At 37.8% G+C, this 19,595-nt stretch overlaps 1 protein-coding gene across 3 annotated transcripts in view; it reads left to right on the plus strand.

Moving 5' to 3' along the window:
* The window catches only part of CHL1 (cell adhesion molecule L1 like), a 138,218-nt gene that overhangs the window by 20,348 nt on the left and 98,275 nt on the right, over window positions 1–19,595 (plus strand). For all 3 annotated transcript variants that reach the window (XM_031049278.2, XM_031049277.2, XM_031049276.2), the window contains exon 2: window positions 10,796–10,876. The gene's annotated coding sequence lies outside the window, so the exon portion shown is untranslated. The remainder of the gene's footprint in view (window positions 1–10,795; window positions 10,877–19,595) is intronic.

Below are 19,595 nucleotides of genomic sequence, written 5' to 3' on the forward strand. Positions count from 1 at the left end.
TGACTGGCAGAATCACTGTTTTACATGTGGTTTAAAGAGAAAAAGGCCACCCTGAAGGTCAAGCCCTAAGAGATTTTATCTAAGAGCTCATTGATTCTGCTAGAGTTTTGACTTGAAAAAAGACCACTCCTTCCTAGATCTGCAGCTTGGATACAAGTGCCTTAGTATGTGCCAGCACAGAAGGCAGGAGCAAAAGTGTAAGTGCAGGAGAAAAAAAAAATAGAGAAAGATGCTCTGGGGCAGACAGACAATGATTTCAGTCTCTCGCTTGTACAGTTCCAACTGGTGACATTATTAGCTACTGGGCCATGAAAAAAGAAAGTATTATTTTATCGGTTTCAGAAATGGATTATAGTAACAGTGAAATTGGACAGAATAAAGATTTATGGCCACATCCACAGCTTGAGTAAACAGGCAAAGGATCTCTGCTTGTAATGGGAATAGAAGGGCTTGCTGCAGCTGAGGAACTGTGCGTCTGGTTTTCTTCACATATATAAATGAATGCATATACATGTAACTCTCTTTATTTTGCACAAAAATTAAGATAAGCATGTTTTTCCCATCCATCCTCATTATAATATTGGCTTTTTAAGTTGCCCAGTACTGTGGTAGTGATTAGCAAAATGAATCTGAAAGCCTAACCCGTAAGCAAACTCTGAATTTGTGCTATTACCTACTCCTGTGATATTTCAATCTGATTCATTAGAAAAATTAGCATTTTTATAGACTAATTAGGGGAAAATGTTGCTTGTACTCTTTCTGAGATAGAGATTCTCATGGCTTAGTAAAGCCAAATAGGAATGAAACATGATTTCCCCCTCCCCCACCAAAAAAATAAAAAAATGAACCAAAACTATTACTCAAATTAACTGAAAGATTGGGGGGATTTGAACTTGAAAAAAGGAATTGAGAGAAGATTGGATTACTATTGGCAGTTTTTAAATTCAGAATTGCAGATCTCATTCAGCTATTTTGGTTCTTTAGATCTAAAAATATTTTAAAAGCTGCCAGTCACTCACCATACTTTTTGTGATGGTTGCAAAATGAACAGTAATGAGAATGAATAGTAATAAGTGAATTATTCAGTATTTATAAATACCTAGTGATTTTCATTGTAAGTTTATATATTTCAGTCAATATACACTTTAGTTTTTCTCTTTGTTTTTTTTTTTAAAACCAAGCTCAGGTTTTATTGGATCATAGTTGTCCATGTGAACATGTCTTAGTTTTTCTCACATTACACTAATGATCCACTTGCTTTTGAAGTTTAATTCTGCCAGAAGCATACAAATGGATGTCCGTGACTAAACATCTGAGGTCACCTCTTTGCAAGGGAAGTATTCGTTCTTCTTAGTGGATGGAATACCATTATTTTAATCAATGCAGGCATCTCTTGTTTTGATTGTTATGTTTTCATTATGATCTTGATTTACAGAGACAGAGCAGTGAACCCCTCAGTTTGGGCTTCTGTAGAGAAGGCAAAAATCCTCATATTGCAGAGGGTAGAAGTTCAATTAGGCATTTTGTTGTCATGGGAGGTTGATTGTGGTTTAATTGGCTCTGGCTGACTGGCTTTTAAGCCATGATATTCTTCACCTGCAGTTGGGTGCTTCTCAGATATGTATGGAATTAAAAAATTGCATTTGAGAATGTTGCATAAAGAATAATTATTTCCAAATGATAGTACACAAGTGAATGCCCTATGATAAATCAAGTGAAGGAGAATCTATTAAAATTCTAGCATAATTGAAGTTGGAAGGGACCTTTGCAGGTCATTGAGTCCAACCTCCTGCTGAATACAGGCATGACTTTGAAGTTAGATCAGGTTGCTCAGAGTCTTGTCCAGTTGCAGAGCTTCGTGTCTGCTTTGGCTGATGTTGTAAGCTGTCTGTCAACCCACTTCTCCACTCTGTTGAGATGACAGTGAGCAGCAGTCCCACTCTCTAGCATGTCAGCTGCTCCCCAGGTCTGGTGTCATTTGGAAACTTGCCGCATTCCTTCTCATTATCTAAGTTGTTAATGAAGAGATTACATGGTCAAACAGATTGCCTTCAGAAAGATTTTTTCAGTAATCTTCTCTAGGACAGAGGTGAGGATCACCAGGCAGTTGCATATTGGTGATTTTTGTTCCTTCTTCCTCTTTTTGAAGGTGGTTGTGACAGTAGCCTTTTGCAGTCACCAAAAGAATCTCCCAATTGCCACAATATTTTGAAGATGCAAAGAGCAGCCTCAGAATGATGTCAGCCGGCCTTTCATAGACCTGTGTAGGTCCAGTTTGATTAAATAGTCTCTAACAAAATCATCCTGTACCTTAGATAGGACTTTTCTGCCCCAGACAAAGACATTAGCAACATGGACTTGGGGAGGCTGAGAATAGGCTTTTACAGTAAAGACTGAGGCAAAGAAAGTAGTTGAATGCCTCATCCTTCCTCTTAATCCTTTGTCAATACTTTTATTGACATACTTGGGAGTGACCAGTGTTTTATCTTGGTCTTTTGCTGCAGGTGTGCATATGGACGAACCTTTCTTATTGGCTGTACCATCCCTTGATCATTTCAACTCCACCTGGGCTTTGGTTTTTCTTATTTTGTTGCTACAATTTGAGAAAGGTTTCTACAGTCCTCCTGGGTAGCCCATCCCCACTTCCACCTTCTGTTCAACTGCTTTTTGTGTTTGAGCTCAGTCAGGGATTCCACATACAGCCAAGTCAGCTTTCTGCCACGTCTGCTCCACTTCCTACTCATAAGGGTAGATTGTTCTTGTGCTTTGAGGTTTACCTTGAAGAACAGGGAGCTCCTCCATACTCTTCTTCACCCCACGGCAGTCATCCATGGCATGACATCTGCTTGTTCCCTGAGCAAGTGAAACTGCTCCCCCCAAGTTCCGTGTCAATATTATCTTTGATGTGCTTATGAAATCTCAGTTGCTTGTGCACCACCAGTTGCCAGCTTAGCAGATAATCAAGGTGCTTAAAGTCCTCCAGGATGACCAGGGCCTTTGATTGTGAAGGCTGAATAAAGCTTTATACACTTCCAGTTCTTGACTGGGCGGTGGGCAGCAAACATCCACAGCAGTTCTTGGTCGGGTGATGGGTATTAAACACCCACAGCAGTGTCCTCCTTGTTGGCTTCCCTGCTTCTGAACCATGAACATCAGCTTGCAACAAACTGATTACCTGTTTCACAGCATGGCTCCACACATGAATGTCTTGAGAAACAATTCTGGTTGATTAGTCTTTTCTGAGCATACATTTTAAATTTTTAATCCTGTACAGTGCCTCTTCCAGCAGAAACAGATTTTTTTTCTGATAGACAAAAAAATATTTTGAAACCCTATTGGACTCTAAACATTTGGGGTACCGTATAAGAATATGCTTAATACCTTTTCTTTAAGGGGGATTGTTTGCATAAAGTCTTTTTGCATATTTGATGCAAGAAGGAGTTAATATTATGCTTCAACTTTTAAGGGCCAATGTAAAGCACTCACAGAATTGATGTATTTTTTTTTCAGTTGCACTTTTCTCTTTGGGCTTTCAGCAGTTCAAAAGCTGTGATACTGAAATCACCCATCTTGACCTCAGTTATCTTCTGTGTTAATAAAATGCCCTGTGCTGTTACTTCAGCCATTAGCCAGGGACTAGGAAGTGTTATTTCTGGCTCTGCAATTATCCTAATGCTGCAATTTTCCTATCTGAATTGTGGATAACAAAGATCTCCTTCTTTGCTTTGAGAAGCAAATGCTTTGAGATTTGATGATGAAAAGTGCTATATAAGGGTTCAGTATTGTTATGTGCACAAGTATCACTTTGTTTGCTTGGCTTGACCGTCCTAATGAGCAAGTGGAGGGCTGATGACCAAATCAAGATTAGAATTGAACAAATGAGTTATAATGAACAACTTCAGTATATTGACTTCATGTTTTCTTTCTATTTGGAAGTCATTAACTTTTATAAGTCAATCTCTAGAGAAATTTTTAGTCTCTAAATAATTTGCCAGTTGGGTTTAGAAATCTTTTAAGTTTGCTTGTTTCATGGTTTTATCATTTCAGATGCCAAATAAGTTACTTATTAGTTTGTAGGATCATTAGCAATCTGCACATGGAATTGCACATTATGAGGTTAAGTTTTCTATTTCTGTGTTGGACATTTTACAAGTGCATTTAAAAGGCATTTCCAGGAAAAAAATCCCTGAAAATGACAGATTAACAGTGAGAAACCTTTACAACAGGAAGAATATATTCCTTCATTAAAACTATACTCTAAATCTCTTGTGAACAGGGCATCAGCAAAATTGATTATTTAAAAAATAGTTTCCAAATCCTTTCTCCATTACTTGCACTTGATGTCATGGGTTAGGTCCTTCTGATCTTTCTGAATTCATGTATCATGGCATATGACGTATGATTGACTTTGATGTTGTAGAATGAAAAAAGCATCTTCAGTTAAATATGCATACTCCATGCATATTTTTTTTAGCAAGGAAACATTAGGGAAATAGTTTGTTAGGTGGTGTAAATAAAAATAACTTTAAAAAAATTGTGCTGATTTATATTGGTTGAAGATTTGCTCCAGGGTATCTGAGAATGAGTTGTGCATGTTGGAACATGGGTGTGAGCAGTTGAAATCTAATTTGTGTTTGCAAAACAGAACTAAGGAAAACTAAGTTTTCTACCTGGATTTCTTCTTGAAACCTCAGTATTGGAGTCAGAATGCATGGGTCCTTTGAAAAATGGTGGATATATTTTATTTGGCATGTAGATACTCAGGATGCTGCCTTACGAGTACATGAAACATCCTTTTCTCAGCCCATGTGCCATTCAGTTTACATGTGCTCTGTGTTGAGGAGTCAGGGAGAGGTTGTAACGCAGTTGTGTTGTGTGTTAGAAGGTTATTGAAATCAAGTTGAAAGTGCGCTCTACACCTTAGGGACATTAAATGCAAAATCATTCTAACTAATAAGCAGATACTAAGTGTGCCAAATTTTACCCCAAGGTACTCATAGGCTCCTGTAGTGGTGTCGGTTTTGCTTGCTGACTTTTATTGACTATCAGGATTTATTGACCCAGGAGGGAAATATTGACAGGGGTGATTCTCTACCAGTCACGATTCCCCTTAAGGGCCAGTAACACCTGGTGTTCACTGTAAATTTTAACTCAATGCATGCATATGTGTCATGGCATGGGGTTTAGCTGCTGTACATTTACCTACTGTGATTGTGTGGCAGTGCTTTTGCCACAGACTGTGACATTTTTTTTAGACAAAATATACCTGTGTTGTGCCTGGCTAGTGACAACCCTGAGTGAGCAAGTATGTGTGTGCATGTGTATGCATTAGACTTTGTATGTTTCTTACAGACAAGGCAAAGTGATTTTCCTCTGGTAACAGTGATAACAGCTTTAAATGCTATACATCCATACTGCCAAGCTCACTACAGGCTTGAATTACGCACCAGCAAAGCACCATAACATTTCTTATGTCTGATTAATTGTGGACTAGACTCTGGCTCAGTGTACTTGATTTACAAAAAACATGTTCATGGTTACCTTCTTTTATTGGTACAGTAAATCACAGAAATTGTTGGCTAACATAATGGGATGTCTTAGACAGCTATGATTAGTATTTCAAGGCTCTTTTCATATTCTGATAGTCCTTTCAGTAATAGATAAACAGATATTTGAGCAACTTGCAACATTGTACTTTCAGTAAATCTGAATTATTTTATTCTATACGTGAGACTGACCCAAACCACATTTTTTATTCATTTTTACTAAACTGGACAATTTAATTGTATTCCTGTAAAATTAGTGCTTTCCTACTGTTGTTAAAAAGAAAATAATCGTATTATTTAAGCAGTAGAAAAACTGTTGTACTAACTTCTCTCAGCCACCCTGCATCTTTGTTAGGTTGTATTCATAATGCACAAGGGTAAAATTATGTGTAAACATGTTGTTGTTGGTGGGTTTTTTTAATAATTAAGATATCTTTTTTTCTCAACATATTTGGTATTAGTCTGAAGATGTCATTGCAAATACTCCCTTTAGAACATTTGCACTTATGCGGGATCTGTAAGGACAGCATTTTGCTGTAACTACAGTTTATCCATTTCACCCTTTGCTAATTTCCAAACTTGTTAATGCATTTTTTTTTATTGTCTGACAAAACTTTCTCCTTTAAAAACCTTCTGCTATTAATATGCATGAGTGAAGTTTATTCCTCATTCACACATTGGTGCTGGAGCTGATGAGAATGCTGCCAAAGCCTAGCTGCTGGGATTTTTGGCCCATTCATTCCTTTGCCGTCCACATGCAACACAGTGCACTCTGCAATGGTATAAGCCTTCATGGTCTGCACTGCAAGGCAGAATTGGGTCTCAACAGATTTGCTGTGCAGAGCACAGCTCTTCAGAAGGGCTTTCCTGCAGAGAGTGGGCAGGGCAGCATCAGAGCTTCGTCCTGGCCAGCACTCCCGTTTTCAGACACCATTCTGCTTTGTCAAGTCCTTTGGGCCAAACCTGTTAGTTATTTTCCTCAGTGTTGTGGGGATCTGCAGCAGCACCATTCAAGTAATGTTTAAATATTTAGTTTCTCATTTTCAGAACATTATCTGAGCCTGACTCTGAGGCTTGTACTTGATTGATTCATGCATCTTTTACAGAGAAATGTGAAGGTCACATTGCAGCAAGGACCACTTGTCCCTACTCCAGTCTGTTCTTCCTCTGCAGTCAGTAGATGGAGCAGCCTGGGAAGCCACCCCTACCATCTGTGGCATGGCCAGAGGCAGCCCTTATTCTGGCTGCAGCACTTGCTCACAATTCTGCTCAGAGACCAAGCAGCCCCCGCGTAGCTTGACACAGGGATCAGAGATGTCTTAAAGCCATCTTTGTGCCCTGCTGTTTCTCCCCTTCACACCATGCGTAACTTAGCTGAAATATAGTGTCAAATTCACTGAGTGACCAGCTGGGTGAATAAAAGTGTGAACTGCATTCCCTCACTTAGAAATCTGTCAGGTCCCTATAACCTTTTGGAAGATTGAAAGACTAAAGTGACTGTACTTGTAGAATGTTATAGCAATAAAATGCCATTGTGAAACAGGAAGCAGCACTGGGAATCCAGACATGCGGACACTTTGCCTATACCCACAGAGGAAAAAGATTACACTTTTATTTCTCATCTTTAAAAATCCCAACAGATTTACAAGGCCAGGGTACATAATGACTTGGATTCCAGCCACAAGGTCTTTAGGTCAGTCATCATTAATCCAGTTTGTAAGGTTGCAGATTGTTCCTTTCTAGTACGCAAGGCATGAAAAAACAAAGAGCAGGTTAAGTTTTCAGTATAAATTGGGAGACAGTTTTTCTCATTAAGACTTATGTTGTTTCCATAATTCTTTCTTTTCCATAGTCATGTTAGGTGCAATCTTTTAGACCTTTTTTACAGGTGTATATTTTCTGCAGCCTCGAAATGGCCATGTGAGTGCTTCTGTGCACAGTGGTGATAACAACACATAGCCCAGAGTGCCACAGGTCATCATCTTACCTCTCTGTGAAATAAGTCTTGTGGTTGAGTCTTAAATCTAAGTAGCTTGTTTTGGACTACTTTGGAGTCAGGGAAACAAGAGCCATCTGTGCTATTGGGTAGCTGTTACCTGGGAGTATTGACAATTTCCTACTGACAGCATCACCCTGGATGGGAACACCTGGGACGTACACCAATGAGTTGTAATTCTTTCCACAAGTTACAGAAAAGACTTGGGTAAAATGGTGGATAACCTTCACCAGGTGATGTGTGTTGCCAGGAGCTTAGATCAGCTTCCTTTAGATCACCTGGAGAATTGCAGTATCATTGAATGGAATACTGGATTTGAGGTGGAGAAGGATTGTGGAGGTTTATGGTCAGCTTAGTTCCTTCTGTTAGACAGTCCTGATAGCTCAGTGGTGAAAGCCTAAGTGATACCCTTTAGCAGTCTTTGAGTTGAAGCTGCGGTAGGCTCACTTCAGCACTAAAATCAGCTCTTCTCTTCTGTCTTTTTAATGTTAAAGAATTTAATGATTTTGGGGAGTGGTGAATTCTACTGTCTCTATTACACCTGTAACAATTAGAACTGCTAGAAATTGGCTGGCTATAATTAAGCCACTAAAAACATCCAGTGATACAGACTAAGTTACTAATACTGTATCTGATAGGTTTTATTTTGTTGTGGTTTTGTTTTTTTTTTTTTTTGTTTGTTTGTTTTTCCCAAAAAAAAAGGTTTTCTCCTACTTTTCCCTGGAACTTTTTTCCCTGGAACTTTTTGACATAAATCCTCTTCTTCAATCCTTGAGCTTTATTTACCCTTCCTTCGTCTGCACAGTACACTGATAACTTCAGACCTACAGACCTTCTCTCCAGGAAATCCTATTAAGATTTTCTTCTAGCAAAAGTGAGTAGCCCTTCAGAAATCCTTTATCAGGTCTGTACTTCCCTGTTATGCCTTGTCTCTGCTTTTTCTTTTTTTTTTTTTATGGATAGCTGTAATTTAAAGCTTACTTGATCGATAAGTCCAAGATGCACAGCATAAATGGGAGAAGCAGACAAGCAGCTGGTAAAGATAGGAGAAAGCTGATTAAAAAGAATTCAGCTATAAAGCATATGAGTTACTGTTCTCTGCTGTGATTTCTGAGTTAGATTAGAAAATAGGGGAGGGAGACATACAAATCATAATTCTCTCCCTCAGAATCTCTGACTAAAATAATGTTGAATTTCTCTTTTTTCATGTCTCTAAATAAAAAGTGGATTTTTTTTTATTTTACTTGGAGTAGATGCTTTAAGCAATTACAAGTGAATTGACTTAGAGATAACTGGGGGAAATGTAATAGTAGGAAGTCTGGACCTGATGTAATAGCAGCATCTCTGGTCTTGAACTGTCTAAATCTAGTCCTGTGATAAACTGGAATACTAAAAATAGCCTCTTTTTTACACTGATTCAGGGCATAGATATTTTCTACTTCTCTTTGCAAGCCCTGGTGACTGTGTGTGGGACTGGGACTGAGTTAGCTGAGGCATGTCTTGCAATCCTTAGACCAGGCTGCCACGGTTTTTTTGGGTTATACCCAGCTGGCACAAGCTGTAGATCAGGTAATTTGCATTTGGCATTACAAACTGAAACTACATTTCTGAAGGTAAAGACGCTATAAAAGGCTAAGTGTCTTGCCAGCAGGAGAGCAAACATTTCTAAGCTAAAGCCTCAGTAGAAGTCAAGAAGGATTAAGGTGTAGCTGAAAGTACAATTGAGGTTTCTAAATCACTGCAGAGCTCTAGAAAATGTTTTTTTCTGTTCACATCAGAACCCATAATTTATTGACAAAGGGGCTGAACTTTAAAATATATGTGCTAGTGAATTGTATTTCAGTGAAATTGCATACTTCTTTTGATGGGAAGGTTTGTATAAACATTCTGCATGTGCCCATAACCATAGCAGCACTGTTAAAGACTAGAGATGTGTGTGGCCATAAGCATGTACATCTAGTACGTGTGCATCTATGTATGCTGAATTTGGCTAAGTATAGACCAAAATAGCAGAGACATTACAATATTAATTCGAAATACTGTGGGAAAGGAGGTGCATGTGCACATGTGCACTTTGGAAGAAGGATTTGGTCTGTCTGTAGGGAAATAAGTCTGTCTGCAACTGGTGGAATGAGACCAGATAAAGAGATTATCAAGTAGTGACAAGAAAGAAAATAGGTTAGCTGAATTTCTCTTTATCACTTCTTTTCCCTGAAGATGTCTCACTGAATATCTTGTCATTCATACAGAGAGGCTGGAAAGAAAATCACTTTTAAAGGTGACCCACAAAGGAAAAGAAGAAGAATTTTTGCTTGTGTAGTTCTTTTGCTCTTTGGTGCAGGGGTATGGAGTGACATTTACACTGTTATGTGCACTCTATCTTGGGACAACAAGAAAAGTGGTCATAAAGCTCCAAAGTCTTCCTTGGCTGTTGCCTCGGCTGCTCCCAGCACATAGCAGAGCACCATGTAGGTACAAAGCAGGATGCTGAACAGAGGCTGGAGCTGGTGGTGTGAGGTGGCTCAAGCAGAAGGGAATACAGAGGTATTAGTTCAATGGCAGAGGTGTGTCATGTCTGTGTATATAAGACATCAATATGGAAATGGAACTCTTGGACAGCATATTTAAAGTGGGGGGATATTACTGGAAAGAAACAGTTAGGGATCTGTTTCCTCTTGGATACACTTTTCCTTCATGGCATTTTTTTTTTAATTTTAAACAAAAATATCTGTTCAAAGCAATTTTGAAATCATGTTTCATATTAGTGGACTATAAGAGCAGTAATGTAAGTGGTGTTTGATAAGATTTATTGCTTCTGGTTTTGTGCTATCTAGTGTTTGCAATGAAATCTGAATCTTATCTGTTTGGTACTATATAAACACTTCACAGGCTTTAGAAAGCTTGTAATCCAAGTAGACAAGAAAGTCAAAGAAAGAGAGGAGAAATAGAGGTGCAGAGAAATGACTCATTATAAGGTCACAAGCCAGATTTAGAATAAGAATCTGATCTCACTTCAGCCCATTTTTTTCTATTCCATGGGGTATGTTGCTTCTGTTATTCAAGTATGGAAAAACCTGTCCTTTTCCAGCTAAATGGAGGGCAAAAAGAATGAGATCTGACATAAACTCAGTGATACAGGAAAAGAAAAAAAGAAAAGAAAACAAAGGAATTGTACAGATAAAGATGCTATGTTTAGATAAATTCAATTTATGGCATACTATTACTCAAATCACACATTTGTCTTTCTCTCTAGATGCAGTAAAGTGAAGAGAATGATTCAGATGTTAAACTGCAAATTAACCATGTGTTGATGAAGAAAGAACTGCGTGTACTGGTTAGAAATGCCTTTTTGTTCTTTTTAAATCTATAAGTATTTGTGATCTGGATGTAAATTTTATATATCTTTATTTCTGAATCATAGCAGTTAAAGTATAAACATTTTAGACCCATTTGATCCTGCTTCTGTCTTTAATATGCTTTCTATAAAAGCATAAATGTGTGTATATTTGTGCATGTATGTATGTTCTGGAATAATTTTGTGATATTAATTAATTGAAGTATGTCGACATGCTTTCAAAGTCTGAAAGCTCTCTAATGTCTGATGGAACTTGTTTGTCTTCCCTTTTTACAAGTTATAGAAAAGTGATTCATTATTATATGTGTAGCTGAGCCCTCTTGTAGCATCTGATTGGTAAGGAGTTTGTGATTTTACACTAAGAAAAACCCAAACAAACATACAAAACCAAAAACCAACTCGGATCTGTTTGGTCCTTTAACCTGTAGGCAAATGGGTTGTTATTGGTCTGTTCTTATTATTTGAAAGCATGTCTTCCACTCTGTTTCCTAGCAGCTGGTGACGGTGGTCATCGGTGAGTTACCCAAAACACTTTAGATCTGGTTCCAAAATGGTGGATAGACCTCACATTTCCTTAAATAAAGCACAGGACTGCTAAAAAGGAATAGTGGAAGAGCAGGGCCTCAGTGATGACATGGCCAACAACTGTTCATCAGTGAAAAAAGGTCTTTGAGACATGGAGTTATTTATGTCTTGGGCTTCTCTAGTGTAGCTCGTTACCAGGGAATCCAGGGAATTCTAGTGTCTGTGGACCTTTCCTGTAGTGAGATGTGCTTAGAAGAAATAATCACACTGGCAAGGGATTTCTATCCCTTTTTTTTTTTGTTAATCCTATAATGAAAGAAATCTATAATTTTGCATTCTGTTTCTCATCTGTGACAGGTGAAAAGGGAGTCTGTGATACCAGTATGAGGAACTTAAATATGCATTTCCCATTAACTTTTATTAATCAGAGCTTTAAGGCTAAAGCTTTGTGAATAATGGGAATTATTTACACCACAACTTTGTTTTATGACACCATTTATTAGGATTTTCTACATTCTGCTCACTGCCCTTGACTACAGCACAGAGCAGGGCTGAGTTCACCACTCATCTGCTGTTGAGTTTAATTTTGGGTACTTTTCTAGACTGTAGAAGTCACAATGACAAAGTTATTAACAAAATGTCTGAATATTGCTTTAACTTTTTCAGTATTTTTTTGTTCTTTTTTTTATACCCACTGATATTTTTTCCTTACAACCAGTGATTGTTTCAAGCAGAAAATAGTTTACTGATTTCTGATAAACCCTGACTAATCAGGCAGTGGGATTCAGACGTCATGTGAATGTAGATCCCCATAAAATCTGTTTATATTTTGATTTACCTCTTTGTGGGAGCAGCTCTGAACTGAAAAGTTCCCTTGTCAGTTTGCAAGTTAGCTTATAAACATTCCCTCTTTCAAGACAAGCTGTTGGAAAGGTCACCATGTGAAGGCTGGCTGTTTTTCAGGTATGCATGAGCAAAGGGAATAAAGATTTAATGTGCTTTTCTTGTGGGGCAATCTGTCTTGTTTCTTCTTACAAAAAAATGTATAAACTTTATTCTCCTTTTTTCTTTGTTTATTGTTATGCTGTTGTTTGTGGGGATTTTTTTTCACCAAAAAACCTTATTCTATATTCTCTGTAAGAGCATCCCTTGGGCTGACCTATTCCTTTTCAAGAGAAATACAGGGAATGTAGGCATGATATTCTGAGTGTAGAGCTAGCAAATTTCTATGTAAATCATAGAATAATTTAGATTGGAAAAGACCCTTAAGACCATTAAGCCCAACCATGAACCTAACACTGACAAATTGATCACTAAACCATGTCCCTAAGTTCCATGTCTACATGTCTTTTAAATACCCTGACCTTCTCCCTTAACAAGAAAGGTTGCAAAGTGATTCAGCCTTTATAACCAGCTGGATGCTTGGCTCTTGGTGCGTCAGCAATGTGTATGTTTGGAAATGTGCTATTTTCTTCCCTTTGGTTCACAACTTCAAGTACACCCACTTTTCTAGTTAATATGCTGCTTCCTCTCCAACTGAACCAGTTTCTCAGAGCAGGGATCAGCCTTGTGACCTCTTTGCCCTGCGTGACCAGAGAATGAACCCAAAGCCATACAGATGGGGCTACAGACTTAATATGTGCTCCAGCGGCTCTCCTACAAATAACTGCATTTACCCAGGATCTTTTTATTTAAATTTATTTATCTTCTTTGTCAGAGAGAGAAATTGTAATTAGGATTTCATTGCATTTAACTGTGTGATAAAGTTCTTGTATTTAGAGTTTGTTAGTCTATTGCCTTTTAAAAGATATTTGGCAATGTGAAAGTTAGTACTCATTTGTTTTTATTTAAAATTCAGGCCATGATATGTGAAGCTGCATTATGAAAAGGGTACACCATCATGTCATTTTCTACTTGCTTAAAAGCTGGATAACTAGTTAAGAAAGCTCCCATCCTGAGGAGAAGAAAGGGCTCATTAAAAACATTAGCTGATATAGAACAAATTGAGCTTCAGTGCCCTGCATAAAGATTATAATAACTGTAATAATAAATGAATTAATAATGCATTAAAGCAGAATTCCTCCAGTCAGATTGTCACACGCTTATCCTTGAAAATTGACTTCAGTGAGGTGTGTCACATGAACTAATGACCTTAACTGATGGATTTGGGTTTTTTCCACACTCTAAAATCCACTTAAATGCATATTTCTGTACTTTTGACAGTTAGTCTTCTGAACAGGCAAGAAGTAAGTACAGCCATTTGGAGTTGCAAGCCAGAGGGTAGCTCTTTGCTGAAACAAAATGATCTTTAGTTTTAACCTCAGATAATCAGAGTTGTTTAAATCCTGACCCCATGCAAGGGAAAGGCAGGTTAGCACTCCGATGCTGCAGGCTGTACAGGGACAAAAAGGGCATGCACCTCTTGGGCTGATGGGGATTCAAACACGTATTGAGTCTCCTTCACATGAAAAGCTTTCATAATGCCAAAGCATTTGGGTGAAACTCACATTTATATATATCCCCAGCAAATTCTCTATGAAAAAAACTAGGTGAACTGTCATCAAACTCCTGCTAAGTGGTGTGACAGGGCCATCCCAGTGCTCTGTGGGGAGGTTACATGGTCCAAACACAGCTTGTTTGGGCATCTTCCCATCTGCTTCTGAAAGGGCTGAACCGGAAGAAGAGGGAATGTTCCAAAGTGCCTACTTAAGTACTAAATGTGAGATAACTTGAAATAGCATTGTACCTGAAAATCCCACTGAAATGTGGGTTATAAATATGAGGATATTACCAGGATTTAGGGAAAAATTCTGAAGTTCAAATCTGCAATACAGGTGTCTTAAGGTTTTAGAAAAGAAAGTGTAGGTACTGAGGCGTATCTTTAGATGAAGTAGGAAAGTGAGAGTTTGGAGATTTCTGCTGTCTCCCCTAGGTAAGGGTTGGTTTTAGAATGGTTGTTAGGCACTTGTGCTACGCTGGGGAAAAATTGCATGAAGGGAATCGATTATCAGACATCATAAACCCATGGTGGTTGTAAACTGCATTTTTAGGGGCCTTGGTACCTTTACAATGAATCTATTAGTCACTTTGGAAATCCCAAATGGCTCCCCTAACCCAGATGCTACTAAAGGTGACGTTTACATGGGTTGTGAGGTGGTTAATTTTTAGAATCTTAAAATAATTGAGGCTGGAAGGGGTCTGGGGAGGTTGTCTGCATGCCTCAGTTCAAAAAGGAATCTGTGGGTCCCAAACAGAGATTATGGGGAACACTTGTCCTTTTGCTGTATGTCACACTGATTTTTCTGTGTGTTCCCATTTATATCTGCAAACAGGTATTTGTAGGAGTTAGTTTGAGTGTGCAAATAGTTAAGCTTTGCCTATGAAAGATATGAAAGCAAAATTGCTTCTGGGAAGGCTTTTTGGAGAATCATTGAAAATTCAATCTGTTTTCTGTAAATAATCTTATTTGGCATAAAAAACCAAGCAAAAAGACAACATCAAGGGATTTCTTATCAGTGCTTTGCATCACATTATTACTGTAGGATTAACAGTACATACATACAGTAAATTATGAAGGCATTGTGCTGGAACAAAGGAAAATATACCAAGGATTTTGAGAAGGTTTTGAGTTTGCTTGTCAAGTCATGCAATACATCGTTTACTTTATTGGCTGGCTGAACAGTTGCTCTAGTTTGCATGAGGATTCTTCTCTTTCCCAGTGCATTCATTGGTTTAGGTTGGTACATTATTTGGTATATACCAGAAAATGGTAAGATATCAGATAAAGTAACACATTAATATACCAAATTGTTATGGTTCAGACAAATGGGCAGAATATTGCTTGTGCATCACCTGAAGCGGTCACTCAGGAAGCTGAAAGCTCAATTGCGTTTTTCAACCCTCCAAGCAATAAAAAGACACAACAGCACTGAGGATGTTGAACTTTGGAATAGAACAAACAGGTACCTGCTAGGACACTGCTAAAATAGCGATAGCCTGGGGCTGGTAATGTACAACAAAGGAAGTACAACTTTACCTGATGAACTGGATCTGCTCCAGTAAGATCTCTCTATTGACTGCTGTTGAAGGCAGGAGAAAGGACAAAATGCTATGGCTGTTCTTAAATCTTTAGTAATGAGTCTAGGTTCATTAGAGCTCTCTTCAATGGCTTTCAGTTGCTATCAGTCTGACTTGTATTTGAATTGATGACCTTGCGATGAAAGGGTTTTTATTCTATTACCCATCTCCTGAGCCATCAAGTCTTTAATATGCCGTGTAAAATCAATTTTCGGATGGTATTTCTTTTCTATAATATTGTCATTTATTATTAACAGTGTCTGATTTTGGGTGCTACTAGCTATAATTGTACATAATATTACTTTTTTATTCCTATTATTTCAAATATATCTGCTATATTACTATATACTTATAGGCACAGAAAATAGATTGGAAGTAGACTATAACACAGGTTTATACAAATGAGTTAATAAAATCACATAAAAATACAATGTAAAAATAAATTAAGCATCAGCAAACCCTGTATATTACTTCAGTAAATTGAAATATAAAATTCTGCTTGGATGCTCAAATAAGCTTTCCTGCAAAATACCACATGGGAGTACCAAATGCATAATAAATTAGGAAAAATGAATAAGAGCGTATAATGCAAACCATCACAATGAAGGAAGTATATTATATGCCAAACTTTCCCCCAAAGATAATATAGAGTATACCATGTTAAGAAAACAATGCATACAGGAGTGTTAGAAGCATAACGAGGTAGCTTTTCCTATCTTGGTTTTAGTTGATTTTGTTTCTCAGTAAAATCGAAAACTGGCAGCACTGGGATAAAGAGGCTCCTTTTGTGGACAGATTCTTTGCAAACTCTCAAGTATGGATAGCTAATTGTACATATTTAATCTGACTTGCAAATACAAAATATGAATTTTAGAAGAAAGATAGTATGAAGCTGGTGCTGTACTGGGCACATTAGTGCCAAATTACATAATTCTTTTACCCTTATTTTCTTCCAGAAAAGGTAGTCATTCTGTAAGGTGTTGTTTATTGGTTTTTGACACTAGAAGTGTTAGAATGCAAATGTAGGACAGGATCCTAAGCGATCATCTGGTTCAGCCTGCTGGGCCATACTGCACAGCTCCAGGGAAGATGTTTGTGTCGAGAGCTTTTTTAGAAGCTTCCAGTGTAGGGTCAAGATGAATTATCTATATAGCTTAGAAAGTTTTTCATGGTATCTGTGCTTAATTTTCCTTTCTGTGAATTAAGGCAGTCACTACTCATGCTCGCAAAGTACAACTGATTGTAATTTTCTTACTTAAAGCCAGTTCTGTATTGAAGTATTGCTGCTATGTCTACTTTTTGGCCCTGTCTCTTAATAGTGTGAACAAATATCCTTCTTTCTAGGTCATGTTTTCCAAATCTCATATGAATAATTACCTCCCATGTCCTGCGGTTAACATCTGTTAATATATCCCCAAACACCACTTGTCCCTGGCAGCAGATTCGCATTGCTGACTCATGTTTAGGTTTTATCATTTCTAACCTCTCTCTTCTGTCTGTATTGCTGCCTGCCTGATAAAGCACATTTTAAAGTTTGCACTTGATCATTTCCAAAATAGGTAGGACTTTACATATCTTTTTATTAAATTATCTTCATTATTTTATGGGTTTTTTTTTTCCCAAAATGTGAGGATAATTTGGTACGCTAGTTCTGTCTTCCAGAGTGCTTGCAGGTCTGCCACACCTTGTACAACCTAGGTCACTCTTGAAAATATGGGACCAAGTGCAAACACCTGTGGAGATACACTGGTGGGTTCCCTCAGGTTGAAAGTGGATAGTTGAAAACTGTTCTGAAATAAAGTGGTAGATCCATCTGAGTCTGATAGAGGAATATGTTTGTTTATTCAAAATGTATCACATCTAATTCCTTATGATACGGTAATTATCCTGATTAGGGGGCAAAATAAAGGCTGGGCTAAAAAAGACTGGGTTAACATGATTAGTTCTTCACAAATGCATTTTGCAGTTTCTTCTCACTTTATATTCCTCTGGGTGCATAAAATTCCATTGTTTAATCAGTGGTTCCTGGGTCTTTCTGCGTACTCAATCTAGACTGTGTAGTCTTCCTTTTTCCTATTTCTAAAAATAGCTGCTCTGTTTGACCACCTCTTACCCTCTGAGACCTCAGCCGTTCCCTGAGAGTACTAAAAAGTAATTACCAATAGTTTAAAGAGAACTTCAGTTGATTCCTGAAGTATTTAAAAATAAATTTAATCCTTAATGACTTACTCTGTTCTATCTTACTCACACAGTCTTCAGCTCTCTATTTAGCATGTGTTTCAGGCTCCTAGTTGAAATGAGGTATATTGAGAGTCTGGTCACTGTGAAACATCTTTTTGTGAAAACATAAGGGAAAAAAATAAAGGCATTGAATATGCCAACCTTTTATATGTGAAGTGTGATTTTTCTGTTCTTTCCCTATTAGGTAGTGGGCTAATGCTTCCCTTCATCTTTTAAATCTCATTTTGCAGGGGAGGCAAGAAGAGTGGATCTTATAATCAAAAGTAAAAGGTTCTTTAGTAATTGACCAACTCTTTTTTATTATTATTATTATTAATTATAGTTAATTTAACTACTGAAGGGTTAGAAAAACTCATTAGGATTTATATGAAGTATTTCTTATTGCTCAATTAGTCTTCATTAGTTGAACTGGAAGACTTGAAGATAAGTAGTTTTGCACTGCTCACCAAAACTATATAAACTGTACAGCATTAATATTGCTTCTGTAAGTGCACCGTGGTTGTGGTTACGTTCTCCCATTGCATTTCCTTCCTGGCTGTATTTTCAGCACCTTTTTGCAGTACTGGTGTCTGATCCTTGTTCTGGCAGGAGCACTGAAGCAAAGTCCCACTCTAGCAGCCTTAGTTATGTCATGGTTAGTCACTCTTAGAGGTGGAGCATCTCTGGTCTAACAGTGGTAGGACTGAAATGGAGGAGTTGCTCTTTTGGCAGGCTGAGCAAACATGGAGGCTTGAGGGGTGGGGAATGTTAAACTGTGAAATATCTGTTAAATTGGTGTGCACTGGATTTTAGCTCGATAACACTGTGACGGTTCTTTATACTGATGGCAAAGGGCATGTCCTCAAAGCAGGTGGCATCCTGTGCTGAATTTGGAGGGGACAGAAGGCAAAGCTTTTCCAGGAAAAGAGCTTAAGGATTTGTAACACATATACAAGAAACCAGTATATTTTTGCCAGTCTTCACCCTGGGAAAATGCAGAACCATTTTAGGTTATATGAATGAGAACAATATGCATTCAGAAACAAACCTTTGAGAGACAGTTCACTGTTTAAAAAGAAAATAAAAAAAAGAGAAGTGTGTGTTTGTAGGAGCAAGTCCTCAGATGTAGACAAGGCAAATGTAAAGGGCAATTCCCATTGTGAACAGGGAGTAAGGCCAAAACTGTGGCATGAATGAATGAGGATGGGCATTGGAGAGGCAGTAGGCAGTGACTGAGCCAGCAAGCCCTGCCTGAGGCTGCTGCTGAGGCTCCAGCTGCTGGGAAGGAGCAGTCCCTTGATAGATACATCCAGGAATGACAGAGTTATGGTTGAGTCTGCCAACAGACTAGATGACTTCTTGAAATCCTTTCCAACACTCTGGTTTGATGAGATAATGAAAACTAGGTTTGAGCCAACCTTTGACAGGTTACCAAAAAGTGCTACCAAAACGAGCTCTTAAAATGCATGGCTTTTTTTTTTGTGAGGTTTGGGTTTTGTTTTTTTTTTTTACAGATAGGAAAAAACATTTCCAATCTTGAGGTTTTACCACAACACTGTCTATAAATATGGGTGCAATACATTAATGCATTAGTAGCCTATTAGTTATGGATTAGGATGTAAGTATTCTATGATTCCATAGTGTTGTCCTTTGATGCCCACTGTAACACAGAATAATAGAGAGCATTGGAATAATAAATATATTGTAAATACATATTAAAAAGGTGTGATAAAATATGCATTATAAGATATATAAGATTATATTGAAAAAGTACAGCCTATTATTCTGCTATTATAATTCTGCTATGAAGAATACTTCCCTTTTTCTGCAATGCCACTTTCCAGTTAGTTATTTCTGAGGGTGATTTGATAACAGG

The sequence above is a fragment of the Melopsittacus undulatus genome, chromosome 9 (assembly GCF_012275295.1).
Source record: "Melopsittacus undulatus isolate bMelUnd1 chromosome 9, bMelUnd1.mat.Z, whole genome shotgun sequence".
Classification (NCBI taxonomy): Eukaryota; Metazoa; Chordata; class Aves; order Psittaciformes; family Psittaculidae; genus Melopsittacus; species Melopsittacus undulatus.